We start from the raw sequence: 15,693 nt of genomic DNA on the forward strand, positions 1-15,693 counted from the left end.
ACAATGAAAAAGCAATCAGGTTCTTAAAAGAAGAATTTTAATTGAAGAAAAAGTAAAAGAATCACTTCTGTAAAATCAGGATGGTAAATACCTTACAGGGTAATCAGATTCAAAACATAGAGAATCCCTCTAGGCAAAACCTTAAGTTACAAAAAGACACAAAAACAGAAGTATACATTCCATTCAGCACAGCTTATTTTATCAGCCATTTAAACAAAACAGAATCTAATGCAAGATTACTTACTAAGTTCTAAGACTCCATTCCTTTTCTGTTCCTGGCAAAAGCATCACACAGACAGAGAGAGAACCTTTGTTTCTTCCCCCCCCCCCCCCCCCCGCTTTGAAAATATCTTGTCTCCTCATTGGTCATTTTGGTCAGGTGCCAGCAAGGTTATCCTAGCTTCTTAACCCTTTACAGGTGAAAGGGTTTTTCCTCTGGCCAGGGGGGATTTTAAAGGTGTTTACCCTTCCGTTTATATTTATGACAGGTGTTAAGTTAGTACATGTGTATATTCATGAATAAACATCTTTTCCTGTATTTTGTTACACCGGGCATGCACACAATTTTCTTTCACAGATTCAACAGATTCTCTGGCAGTTGAATGCCATTATACATGTCCTCACACTGCAACTATTAGATTAATATACTTAAATGTAAAGCAATCTACATGTTCGTGTATCTGTTGTGTATCTGTCTTAGGATTTTAAAATGCTGCCCATCACCATAGTATTTGAGTGCCTTCCAAAGAAAATCAATAGCAATACTGAAGTCCCTAGTAGAATTCATGCAGTCTCTGGCACTTGTTGACCTGAATTTATGGGCTAGTTTATTATGGCTCACCACTGAGCTGATCAGAAGATATTTTAGGTCTTGTCCCAATTCAGGCTACAGGGATAGAGAACACAGTTCAATATCATGAGCGGATTCTTGGGGTGTATGGCAAGGACACTTATATTTAGGACATTACCAACTTGTTAAGATCTTTATTAAAATGAATGAAAGAAGAATAAATGTTACAAAACAGAGTCACAAAGAAGTAATACAATTCTAGGACCCCCGGTAGTAACATCTCTATTCTAAAAGACTATTTAAGTTAGCATACTCACACCCTTCCTTGAAGACCTGTTAGTAAGAGACAGAGGACCAGCCTCGTCACTGGCATGCCCAAGGAATTGATGGTCCAGGCCTCCCAGAATGGTAGGGATTAGGTTCGAGTGTTGATTATCTGGCTATGCCGAAAGAATGACAGGAGACATTAGATATGGGTTTAATCAGGCCGCAACTTTATTATTAGACAATATCTGGGACTAACCCAGCAGATAAAATGTGTGCAGTGCAGGAGCAAAACTTATGTCCCTCCAGCAGATTCACTGCTGGGACCTTACCAATTCCAGGCAATATTTTTTTTTGTGGGGAGGCTTCCACAGCTCCCTCCCTATTTATCCAGGTCCTTCCAGTAATTCCCTGGCCGGGACCTTACCAATTCCAGCCAGTTCTGGGGGGTGGAGGGTTGGAAGGGGCTTTTACCAGCTCCCCCACCCTTTTCATCCAGGTCCCTCCAGCAGTTCCCTTGACGGGATCTTACTGACCACCACCCCTTGTAGGAGGAGTTAAGGTGGACTGTAATGATGTGGGGGTTGGCTCCCTGCTGTACCAATCATAGGAGTCCCCAGCTGCCCCTGGCTTGCTCAGTTACCAAGCACCGCTCCTTAATTCCTTTTCCAAGCCATTTTTCCGTTCTTTTGTGCCTTAATTTATGGAGTACCTGCACTGAACATCCACCACAAGGAGGTGCCAGCCATTAGCTTGGCTGCCTCCTCCCCACACCCAGCCAGGTTCCCAGACATCTCTAAATGGCCATTTTCCTAGCAGCCCTACTGGGGATAAAGGACCCATTGTCCCATGTGTGGTCGTTAAGGTGCACCAGCAGCTGCATTGTCCTTGACTTGGTACTGAAGAGACAGAGGACCAGCCTCGTCACTGGCATGCCCGAGGAATTGATGGTCCAGGCTTTCCCAAATGGTAGGGATTAGATTCAAGTGTTGAGTAGCTGGGCTGTATTGCGAAGCTGAGCTGATAGCTTGATAGAAGACAGAAAAAGCGATGACCCTCCTGCATGGTGGTTTGCCCTCTTATAGTGCCCACTGCCAGAATCTAGGCCCAACCTACCGTGCCCAGATCTTATTTCCTCACCCACATAAATCTTCGGGTACACTTACTCTATGGGTTAACATTTTATGACATATATTCATACGTACCAGTAGCAATTATCTCATTCCCAAAACAGTTACCCTTGGCCTAACTCATGACTTCCATGTTCTGCGGTGTGCCCTGCCATTACCAGTCTGCTCCAGACCTAAGGTAAACATTCAGTTCTTTGTTCTGTTCCCCATTCAGTTCCCGAAATTTAAGGGGGATGACCTGTAAGCCATTTATCTATGCCACAGGTTACAAACACTCATACTAACTTGCTTTAACTAATCATACAGGATACAGGTCTATAGGTTACTTGTGTTAGCCAACTATTATGAATAACCATGAATAACTCTATATTGAATTCCAGTTTATGGTATTCATAAAACAAAACCCAAGAAAGTACTATGATTCGGTAATAAGAAGATGTAACAAAATAATATAAATCAAACCAATAGGAAAACACATTAGGCAATATAGCAAGCTAGCAAATGGGCCTGTTGGGCTACACACTCCTCTTTTGATAGTCAGAACATTGCTCTGGATAGTGTTTTGTTTTTCTGTTACAGGTTTTTATTTTTATTTGCATTTATTTTTAAAGTAGTGTGGGTGGTGGGACTTACATTATTGTCATTCCTACTATGGGGGAACACATTTTGTCAAATCCTGTTATGGTGCATAATACATTATCTAAATAATTCTCCTTCTTTCATTTCACAATTTAAATGTTTAAGGTATTTCTGTTAAACTCTGTTGTCTTCCTCACATATTTGAGCTCCGTGGTTTTTGTGGAAAGGCATATTTCACATAAATTCAAAAGTCTTTTGATCTAAAGATAATTAACAAAAATCAGTAACAGGATTCCGTACAGTGTGGCGTTCCTTCAAGATATTTTCCCATCTAAAGCTTAATGACAACACATGTAAACAAGTTTCCTACTCTTCAGTTTCCATGGCTTTAATAATGCCCTCCAACTAGCAAGAGATTTCTGAAATTGTTCATGCACAGGGAGAAGGTACATGGCTTGGTACATAAATAAAATGTTGTGTTGTTTTTTTTTTCAGCCATGTGAAAAGTTCACTGTTGTTCATTTGAAACAGAGATCAGTCATTATAAAAACCCAATGTATGCTACATTATTTCTCCAAGAATAGAGAAGGAGGTGAATGATCGAACATAGAAACGTAAATATTAACAAATAAGTTAGCGCTGATTTCCTCAGAAAGCTGCTAGTCTGAGTGCTGTCAGGTGTTGAAAAGAGCTGTGACTTGGATTTTCAAAAGCACTTGGTGGCATAACTGCTCCTCTTAACATCAGTGGAAACTTACACTGACTTCTATAGGAGCAGAATTAGGCCAATTTTGAAAATCTTTTCAAAAGGTTTTGAAAATCCCACCCCTGGGCTAAGGTTATCTACTTTAAATTAGGGCTGTCCTTTCATTGCAGTTAACTTGCGTGGTTCACTCAAAAAAGAATCTTGGTTAAAAAACAAAATTAATTATGATTAATTGCAATTTTAATCGCCCTGTTAAACAATAGAATACAAATTGACATTTATTAAATATTTTTGGATGTTTTTCTACATTTTCAAATATATAGATTTCAATTACAGCATAGAAAACAGTCTACAGTGTTCACTTTATATTTCTGATTATAATTTTTACAGTGCAAATATTTGTAAACATGGATAAGAGGATGAGATGTTATAGGTGGAGAAGAGTTTGATTTGAGGGCTAAATTTTTGGACATAAGCTTTTACTCTTGTTTGTGTGTGTGCCCAGAGCAGGGACATCTCCGGTAGATCAAAATACTGTCCTCCAATGAAAAGAACAAACAAGGAAGGGGTGGGGGGCAGAAGCTGCATTTACCAATAAACTTATTAAATTATCCATCAGAAAAAAATCTGAGGGCAAATGCAGCTGCTAGGAATACTTATCACTTCTAGGGTTTTTTTTGTTTGTTTTTTTTAATAACTTAGAGGAGATGCATTGGTGAATTTTATTACCAAGTACTTGTGCCTTTGGATGTTTAAAAGCCCACTGGCACTGTTTGCTGACTAAGTTAGACCTCAGTGCAACCAACATTCCCATTGTTATTCTGCTTGCTGTGTGCGCCATAATATCTGTGAAAGTAAGGGGGAGACATTTATGGTGGGGTGGGAGGTTGAGACAAATTGCCTGGCGTCTGATTTTGAGCAGCCAGACACCGGGGCGATTAGAAGAGCACAGCAAGGCATGCTGCGCATCAGAGAGGCTTTGAAAACCAGTTTCATGACTGGCCAGGCTTCGGTGTGACAGTTGTGTGTGTTTCTCCTTGATGCAAACCCGCCCCCTTTGTTGATTTTAATTCCCTGTAAGCCAACCACCCTCCCCCCTTCAAAATAAAGTAACTATGGTTTTGAAACCATCCATTCTTTCTTCATTAATTTAAAAAAGAGAGAGATAATGGACAAGGTAGCCCAGGTGGGATAGGAAAGGACAAGGCCACATTGTTTATTGTAGCCACTCTAAAAATCAAACTGAATAACAGCCTTCTGTTGCTTGGGCCTTCCTATGGAGTGGAGTGGCTGGGTGCCCAGAGCCTCCCCCCGTGTTCTCGGATGTCTGGGTGAGGTGGATATAGAACTTGGGAAGGAGGGCAGGCGGTTATACAGTGGATGGAGCAGGGATCTGTGCTCTTGTTGTCTTTCCTGCAGCTCCAACAGACACTTCATCATGTCCGTTTGCTCCCCCATTAGCCTCAGCATCACGTCCTGCCTCAGCTCTTTGCATTCACTTAATTCTTTCCTGGCCTTTGCCACTGAATGTCTCCATGCATTCAGCTGTGCCCTATGACTGCGGGAGGACTGCATGAGCTCAGAAAACGTGTCATCACGAGTGCATTTTTTTCACCTTCTAATCTGTGATAACCTCAGGGATAGAGATAGCGGGAGCATAGAAACATTTGCACCTGGGGGGAGATAAAAAGGGAGAGTAAAATTTAAGAAGATACATTTCTGAGAACAAAAGGGGGCTCTTTCACAGTGAATCAAGCAATTCACAGCAGACAGCACATGTGCTTTAGGTACAAGGTCGCATTTTGCCTTTTATATTGAGCACCTACCAGTATGGTGACACATCACACATGGCTGGGCAACATAATTCGGTTTCCAGGCAGCCATGGTAAGTCTTTTGGTATGCAGAGTGGCTTCTTATGCTTTCATAACATGTGGGAATGTTTTCAAACTGCAGCGCCCTCCTTTCCCAGAGCAATGGGTTAGGTTTCACATTTAAAAGGAGGGGCTGTGGTTTTTGGGTGGATGTGCAGCACACACCTACCACCACTCCACCATGTGGCTATTCTCTGAGATGATCCCTTTTAGCCAAGCGCAAACCGCCCAGCATGAATGGGATCCTTTTACTGTTCCCTTACAAAAATTCTCCTATTTCAACCAGATGACCATGAATGATATCACTCTACTGAGGTTAACTCAGAAAGATATAGACTGAATCTTGCTTGAATGCAACCAAAACCCAGGACCATTCGCTGCCATGCTTTGTGCTGCAATGGTTCCGGACTACTAGCTACTGGCTTGGTGTGGTAAAGTGTCCTACTGTGGAGAACGAAATAAGGCAGCCCTCCCCAGAAAACTTCTACAAAGGCTTTGAGTACATCCAGGAGAGCTCCATGAAGATGTCCCTGGAGGATTCCCGCTCCATCCCCAGACATGTGAACAGACTTTTCCAGTAGTTGTACTGGCTGCAAATGCATCCCAATTCTTCAGGGCAAATCAAATATTAAACACTATTGCTTTTAAACGCTGTACTGTAGTTACAAATGTGCACTCATCAGAGGTGCCTTCTCCGGCTTCAGGGTTGGGGATCCCGCCTTGGGAGGGTATTGGCTCCAGGGTGACGAAAAGGTCCTGGCTGCAGGGGAGAATGGATTCACCGGTTACCTGCTGTGCATTCTCCTCCTCCTCCTCCTCCTCTTCCTCATCCACAAAATCCTCCTCCCTTGCAGGTGTCCATGGACAGTGGTGGGATAGTGGTAGGGTCCCCCCCTAGAAATGCCATGAAGCTGATCATAGAAGCGGCATGTATGGGGCTCTGACCCAGAGTGACCATTTGCCTGCTTTCTTTTGATAGGCTTGCCTGAGCTCCTCAACTTTCACACGGCACTGCTGTGTGTCCCTGTTGTAGCCTCCGTCCAACATGCCCTATGAGATTTTGGCAAATATATATGTTTTTCTTCTTTTTGATGGGAGTTTGGACTGCACAGATTCTTCTCCCCATACAGCAATCAGATCCAGTGTCTCCCTTTCGCTCCATGCTGGAGCTCGTTTGCTATTCTAGAGGGACTGCATGGTCACCTGTGCTGCTGAGTTTGCCACACTGACCAAACAGGAAATTAAATTCAAAAGTTCCCAGGGCTTTTCCTATGTACCTGGCTAGTGCATCAAATTGAGTTCAAAGTGCTGTCCAGAGCTGTCACATTGGAGCACTCTGGGATAGCTCCGGAGGCCAATACCATTGATTTGCTTCTGCACTACCCCAAATTTGACCCAGCAAGGTTGATTTTAGCGCTGCTCCCCTTGTTGGGGGAGTACAGAAGTAGATTTTAAGAGCCCTTTAGGTTGAAGGAATGGCATAGGTCGATTTAAAAATGACTGCGTCCACACAACCAAACGCGGCTAGATTCAACCTAACCCCATAGTGTAGAACAGGCCTAAGTCACTGAATCATAGAATCATAGAATATCAGGGTTGGAAGGGACCCCAGAAGGTCATCTAGTCCAACCCCCTGCTCAAAGCAGGACCAATTCCCAGTTAAATCATCCCAGCCAGGGCTTTGTCAAGCCTGACCTTAAAAACCTCTAAGGAAGGAGATTCTACCACCTCCCTAGGTAACGCATTCCAGTGTTTCACCACCCTCTTAGTGAAAAAGTTTTTCCTAATATCCAATCTAAACCTCCCCCACTGCAACTTGAGACCATTACTCCTCGTTCTGTCATCTGCTACCATTGAGAACAGTCTAGAGCCATCCTCTTTGGAACCCCCTTTCAGGTAGTTGAAAGCAGCTATCAAATCCCCCCTCATTCTTCTCTTCTGCAGGCTAAACAATCCCAGCTCCCTCAGCCTCTCCTCATAAGTCATGTGTTCCAGTCCCCTAATCATTTTCGTTGCCCTTCACTGGACTCTCTCCAATTTATCCACATCCTTCTTGAAGTGTGGGGCCCAAAACTGGACACAGTACTCCAGATGAGGCCTCACCAATGTCGAATAGAGGGGAACGATCACGTCCCTCGATCTGCTCGCTATGCCCCTACTTATACATCCCAAAATGCCATTGGCCTTCTTGGCAACAAGGGCACACTGCTGACTCATATCCAGCTTCTCGTCCACTGTCACCCCTAGGTCCTTTTCCGCAGAACTGCTGCCTAGCCATTCGGTCCCTAGTCTGTAGCTGTGCATTGGGTTCTTCCGTCCTAAGTGCAGGACCCTGCACTTATCCTTATTGAACCTCATCAGATTCCTTTTGGCCCAATCTTCCAATTGGTCTAGGTCCTTCTGTATCCTATCCCTCCCCTCCAGCGTATCTACCACTCCTCCCAGTTTAGTATCATCCGCAAATTTGCTGAGAGTGCAATCCACACCATCCTCCAGATCATTTATGAAGATATTGAATAAAACCGGCCCCAGGACCGACCCTTGGGGCACTCCACTTGATACCGGCTGCCAACTAGACATGGAGCCATTGATCACTACCCGTTGAGCCCGACAATCTAGCCAGCTTTCTACCCACCTTATAGTGCATTCATCCAGACCATACTTCCTTAACTTGGTGACAAGAATACTATGGGAGACCGTGTCAAAAGCTTTGCTAAAGTCAAGAAACAATACATCCACTGCTTTCCCTTCATCCACAGAACCAGTAATCTCATCATAAAAGGCGATTAGATTAGTCAGGCATGACCTTCCCTTGGTGAATCCATGCTGGCTGTTCCTGATCACTTTCCTCTCATGCAAGTGCTTCAGGATTGATTCTTTGAGGACCTGCTCCATGATTTTTCCAGGGACTGAGGTGAGGCTCAGTCACTTACATCTTACAGAGTGACTTACATCTCTAAGCAGAACAGTGCCTAAAATCTTGGCCTAACTGATTTAGGAATACAAGTTGACTTTCAATGGGACTTGCAAGTCTAAATCTCTTAGGGACTTCTGAAAATATCGCAGTTTGTTTCGTAAAAAATAAACTGGACTGACCTGAATTAGTCTTGTGGCTCAGAATAGAACATTTTAGTAGTGAGTTATCACCACTTCTGACCTCCAGAATAAGAAAAACTCTAACATGAACTAATTCTTTTCCAGGAAGTTATGGAAGAAGGTGATACTTAGTCAGCGCAGTACAGTAATTTAATTTTAGATAGTTGTCTTGCATTCTGATTAGGGAGCTAGAAGACAATATTTTTGTTATAATCCAGGAATAAGACTGAAATTTCTTCTGAAATTACATCTAAGGTTTGTTTCTGACATCAGCAGACCAATTAATTAGAATGGAAATAGGACTGTATTTTGGTATCAATATTGTAGATGTCACCATTTAAGAGAAAATTAAAACATTACACCTTTGACTAGCTGCTTTGTCAGACATTCTGAAGCAGTTCAGTATCAGATGAGGCATGAAAACCATCAGAATATTGTTTGTATTAGTCTTAAACTGGAAGTGACTCAAAATAAGTTTAATCATAATCAGTTACCCAGCTGGCAGGTTAGAAGGCTCTTTCAAAGTTGGTGTTTTTATTGAGATGAGGCATTCCTGGATAGTAATCCCACTGTATCAATTTAAAACAAGGTCTATATGGCCAGTATTTATGCCAGAAGCGTACACTTATAACAATGTACTCAACAAGCTTAAACTTCCTGATGTTAATTAAAAGAGAGCTCAAAAAGACTCTCTGGCTTTCTCCGTGATGTTGTTTAGCTCGTACTGCTGCGCTGCATTCATCTAACTGATCTTTCCAGAGATTCCCCTATCTGAGTGAATGAGTCACCATTTCTATAATTAGCTTTTCCAAGCTCACTGGAGAACCATTTTTCACTGGAGAATAAAATCTCTTAATCTTTTTATTCTTTTCAAAAATAGATAACCCACTCAATGCAGGCAGAAACAAAAATTTTCAGGAAACATAATTAGAAATTAAATTGCTTCTGAGCACTTCTGTCTCTGTGAAACTCTTTCACCCTTTGATATACTTGGATGTATCTTGTCTAATGATCAGCTGCCACCAAATAATTGAATACCCTGGAACATGAACTGCTAGAGAGTCCATACACTTTCACTATTATTTTTGGTTTAATAAACAGAGAGATTATATGAAACTGACAGTCTGCATGAGGTGGTCCCCATACCCTCAGTGACTGTCAGCCATTTTTTCTGCATTAACATCTGGAAATGGTTAAACTAATCATTGGAGGATTCTGAACTAATCATAATGCTTCACATATTTGTAAGACCTTGCAGTCAGCTATTTCAAAGCATCCACAAACTCTAATGAATTTAACCTCATGGTGCCCCTCTCTGTGAGGGACATATGATCCCTTTCTCCAGCTTTCCTGATGCTCTCTTCAACCCTCTCTAATCCATCCAAAATTTACTTATCTGTCTCCCCCAATCTTACAATTTTCTTCAGTCCCTCAAAATATCTCCTGACTGGTTCTTGATTACCTCCAAAATTAAATTCATACTCCTTGTTCTGACATCCACAACTTAACTCCTCTGTATGGCTCATCTCAATCTCTTTCTCCCCTCAAACTTTTCTTGATCATCCTGAGCCACCCTTTTGAATTGGATTTAGGCATTTAGTTGCCTCTTTAGATATCTCAATCCCTTTGTGGTTCTGGCTCTTAGGCTTTGCAATGCTCAGCATTACACATATCTCTGGGTTGTCTTTCATGCTCCCCCTGCCTCTGGAACACTCTCTCTGCCCACCGCACTGCTACCTTTAGGTACTTCTTCAGATCCCTTTATTTCACAAGAAACTTATATACTACAATCTATATATTTAAAAAAATAGACAATAAATACAGTGTACACCTCAGAACATGTTGCATTACACTCCTAAGCAACTGCATCTTCCTTTTGTCTTTACTTTTATCTAACAGGCATCCTAAAGCTCACGGGAACAGTGAACCGCGGTGACTGGGAGCTGCGGACGGCCGTTCCTGCGGACGGTCAATGTAAACAACCTGTCTCGTGGCCCGCCAGCAGATTACCCTGATGGGCCACAGGTTGCTTCACCACTGCTTCACAGCCATCCATATTGAAGAATTTAATAGATACCTGATTAATTGCCATAAGTGTGCAATTTCTCTATTCTCAACTCATTAAGGGCCTGATCCTGTGTGGTATTGAGTACACACGGTCTCTTGCAGGATTCAGTATGTTATTGAATTGCCCTATTGCCATTAGCCAGAGAGCTCATGAGCTCAACATACAAACTTAATCGACCCAGTTCATGCTATTACAACTCTTGTATTCAAAGCACAAAGATTAGCGTGGTGAAAAAGAACACAAACTTGGGGACGTGGTTGCCTAAAACAATGTACAAACCAATGTTCTCTGGTGATCACATTTCCCATACTATTTCCATGAAAGGAGGGAAGATGACAGGCAGGCATTTCTACAGGTGAAATGGGAATTTGGGTTCCACTTTTTGAGGAGTGCAAACTTAACTCAGCATGTCTAAGCTTTTTTTTTTTTTTTTTTTTTTTTTTAAATTCTCATGTTCCTGAAAGGTAATATGCACTCAAAACTCCGAAGCTGTTCCTGAAATAGTCTCCAGTATTCCTCTAAAACTTGTTTTGCTAACATTCCTTCCTGTAAATCCATTCAATACTTTTTTCTGAACCTGAACATAGCTGAAATAAATTTGTTTAAAACACCGATTTATGACCATATTTGCCTAACACTAGATTTGAAGGAGGAGTCAGCCTGCATGGCACACATAATCAGGGAGAATATTACATGAAGTATGGAAAAAGGAAGAAATTATATGGGTGAAGGTACAAGTGCAGGGTCATTTGTGGAAGGAGGAAACCAATGGAGTATCAAGGTAAACTGAATGCAGAGTGATGTGGAGAGGAGCTGCCATTAGCTTTTACTTTAAAAAAATATATAAACACAGAAGAAAAAACTTCTTTCCAAGTTGAAAAGATGACAGGTGACAATGCAACATGTGCTTTCTCCCCTTCCCCATATATACTCCTAGCACCCAGCTCAGCCTTAAGGCCTAAGGATAGACCAATGGAACATTGTGCAAATCTATCTATTAAATTCCCCGCAATTTCATTTTGCCCACTTCTGAACCTCCAAAATTTGTTCTACTACAACAGTTATTTGTCTGTAAAAGCCATGCTAAATCAAGCTTTCCAGCTTCTTCACTGTGAAGAGAACTTTGTTCAGAAATAGTCTTCCTTTAGCAGGAATATTTCAAATATTTTGTGACAGGAATACGAGTTTGAATTCACAAGAAAATTGTGACAATACTCAGATTGAGTGTTTTAAAGTTTCATTGTAAGTATTTTCCACACTTCCATATTTTTATTCGTTTTACTTCCTTCCTGTGTTGTCTTGTCATAGTGAGGATTAAACAGTTTTCTAAGTAGCAATATTGGTTCATTTAGTTTTACCTTGACATTGTAGCACTGTCTTGCTCATCTTTCATTGACTTAGTTTTGGTTCCTCTTTTGCTGCTGTGGTATCTCCACTGACTTGTGCTGATGCAGTCTTTAAATCATTGTGATAAAGCTACCAAAATCTATTTAGAGTCCAAAGCCCAGTCTAATTTCAGACTTGAACATGCAGGATAAGTCCCTGGATCAGGTCCTTGGCCAGTGCAACTGTTCACACCAGTCAAGGTTATGACCCTTTGTGTGAAACAACCCTGCCTTATTCCCTATGCCCCTTATCCCTTTTACACTGGGGAATATGCCCTTGACAAAGACCTAGCTAGGCCAAAAGAAATCTGATGAGGTTCAATAAGGATAAGTGCAGGGTCCTGCACTTAGGACGGAAGAATCCAATGCACCGCTACAGACTAGGGACCGAATGGCTAGGCAGCAGTTCTGCGGAAAAGGACCTAGGGGTGACAGTGGACGAGAAGCTGGATATGAGTCAGCAGTGTGCCCTTGTTGCCAAGAAGGCCAATGGCATTTTGGGATGTATAAGTAGGGGCATAGCGAGCAGATCGAGGGACGTGATCGTTCCCCTCTATTCGACATTGGTGAGGCCTCATCTGGAGTACTGTGTCCAGTTTTGGGCCCCACACTACAAGAAGGATGTGGATAAATTGAAGAGAGTCCAGCGAAGGGCAACAAAAATGATTAGGAGACTGGAACACATGACTTATGAGGAGAGGCTGAGGGAGCTGGGATTGTTTAGCCTGCAGAAGAGAAGAATGAGGGGGGATTTGATAGCTGCTTTCAACTACCTGAAAGGGGGTTCCAAAGAGGATGGCTCTAGACTGTTCTCAATGGTAGCAGATGACAGAACGAGGAGTAATGGTCTCAAGTTGCAGTGGGGGAGGTTTAGATTGGATATTAGGAAAAACTTTTTCACTAAGAGGGTGGTGAAACACTGGAATGCGTTACCTAGGGAGGTGGTAGAATCTCCTTCCTTAGAGGTTTTTAAGGTCAGGCTTGACAAAGCCCTGGCTGGGATGATTTAACTGGGAATTGGTCCTGCTTCGAGCAGGGGGTTGGACTAGATGACCTTCTGGGGTCCCTTCCTACCCTGATATTCTATGATTCTATGATTCTATGATTTAGTTGGGGATTAGCTTTGAGCAGGGGGTTGGACTAGATGACCTCTTGAGGTCCCCTCCAACCCTGGCATTCTATGATTCCAGCAACTGATGTCCCAGCCACTGACGTAACTACCGCAAGTGCAGACAAAGATAGCCAGCACAAGCAGAGTTTGCCCTGTATAATTCCACGGAAGTCAATGAAACCATTCATATACTGGAAGTTAAACACATGATTTTTTGCCGGATCAAGTCTTAAATTTTAGATATGACTCAATAAATGGGGGTTAGCAAAATCATAAGAAGGGATGAAGATGGGACAGATGAGGTTTACACTTTAAGATCACATGGTTCCATCTATCTATCTAGGTTCTTATGATACCCATTACTATAGCTTCTGAATTGTTCAGTACATATGCACAAATCTTAATGGTTCTGAGGTATTTTACTTGGTTATATGAGTAATACTTTTATTTTATTGCTTGAATTCTTGTAAAAAGAAGCCTGTTCTGAACATCTTGTTACATTTTCAAAGTGTGTATAGTGCATTCACCTAACTTCTACATGCACAGTCCCTCTATTCAATGCACATTGGTAGGTGCAGGCTTAGATTTGACTTGTAGAAGTGCCTCAGGTATTAATTCAAGTCAGGCATGTTTACTTGAGCAAATGTTGTCCAGGAAGTAAAGTAAATGCCAGCAGGTTTCCTGAAAATCATAGTTGGAAAAAATCCTTCTGGTCAGCCTTACTCTGGCTGATCGGCAATTTTTTTGAAGATATATTTTTTTAAAACGTATATTTCTGGCTCAGGGATTTAACTTCTTTTTAATGTCTCCTGCGGCTCTTTGCAGCACATACTAAAACACTGTGTGATTTAATTATTGACCAATCTAAGTTATTAACCAGTCAGGATGCTTTTTCTGGTTTATTGGTTATTTACAAATTGTAGTTGATAGCAAAATGACTGACCAAGTATTATTTTGTGAGAATAACACATACATATATAAAAACTAAATATTTCCCATGTCATACTATTTAAATATGAATATATAGTACTATAGTAATTGAAACAATGAATTCACACTGCTGTGCTTCTTTTGGATAATGTTGATTGCTAATTTGGCTCCTGAACCACTGATATCTGAGTATCACTGTTCTAAAGTACATTTAACGACAATATGATGATGTCCATAATGTTTAGACTCAGATGTTGGATCTCTTCTGTTAGGTTTTGTTTGTGCAAAAGGTATGATTACTTTGTATAAAAAAGTTCCTGTAATAATAAAAAGGAGAAGGCAAAACTAATAATGAATTTGGAAGAGTTTTGAGGAACTCAAGAACATTTGCATTACAGAACATTGTCTTTGGTGAGCAGGCCCCTCTTCTTTTAGTAATCATGGTCCAGATCATTTCTTGCGAGACAAAACTCTCATGGAAGGAATTGGCACAATTTTTTTAGGGCAGGGCACAGTTCTTGTATTCCCTCTAGTTCCTCCCCTTTCCACAGTGCATATGCCAGCCTGGTGGAGAAGATGTCATTCAGGCAAAGGGAATGGGAGAAAAATGTCCTAGGAGATGCATGGGGTTTTGTTCCCTTTTGTCCATAGAGACAGAGGGGACAATCACTTTAGATAAGCTATTACCAGCAGGACAGTGGGGTGGGAATAGGTATTGTTTCATATTCTCTGTGTATATATAAAGCCTGCTGCAGTTTCCACGATATGCATCTGAGGAAGTGAGCTGTAGCTCACGAAAGCTTATGCTCTAATAAATTGGTTAGTCTCTAAGGTGCCACAAGTCCTCCTTTTCTTTTTGCGAATACAGACTAACACGGCTGTTACTCTGAAATCTGAGGCCCATCACTGTAATTTCAAAATCTAACTCACAATTGATGGAAACAGTTTGAGAGAGTAAATGTCTGAAGCCCATTTTGCATTAGTAGGATATAAAAACTACAAGAAGACAAGGTTCATTAAACTTGAAGCATTGTTAACTCTATTGAAGACTGTGGCTTAATTTTGCATTTACATTTGATCAGCAGACTTGAGCAGCTGGTGAAGGATTAAAATGATGGACAGTTTTTATGTGCCTGGAAAACATTTCTTAAAGAAGGGTTACATATTGCTTGCCCAATGGCTATGCTGAACCAAACCAATTCAGTTGATTGAATATGTATTAATCACGCTCAGGACATTCACAATGCTGCTAGACATTTTCTTTGATTCTTAAACAATAAGGGTTTTTTTAGTTATTTTCTAGCTAAAGACCTCAGTTGAGTTTGGGTCTCTGTTGTCCTATGCACTATATAATCTCATAGTAAAACATACTTCTTCTGTAAGTGAAAAACAGACCCCAATTTCTGTTTCACTTCTGTATTAAGTATAATCTATAAATAGATGGGTACAAAATTACATTATCTGTCACTGCAATGCTGCCACCCCACAACTGGGGCACAACAGCTGGTAAAGACTATAGATGAGGAACTAAGGGATTGCTATAAAATAGGTATGAAGGCGCAGTAGGAGTGTGGTGTTTAAAGAATCTGGATCAGAATCTGACCTCAATGCTCTATATTACTCAACTGAATAGAACTGTGTGCCAGGATTTTCTCAATGGTTTTGAATTTTTTACAGGTCAAGTGCATATTCTTTACAGTAGATGAAATTCTAGCTGAATTCTTCAGGATTCACAAATTAGGAATATAATTCAAGATTTAAG

The sequence above is a fragment of the Lepidochelys olivacea genome (genome assembly GCF_965140295.1).
Source record: "Lepidochelys olivacea isolate rLepOli2 genome assembly, chromosome: 3".
NCBI lineage: Eukaryota > Metazoa > Chordata > Testudines > Cheloniidae > Lepidochelys > Lepidochelys olivacea.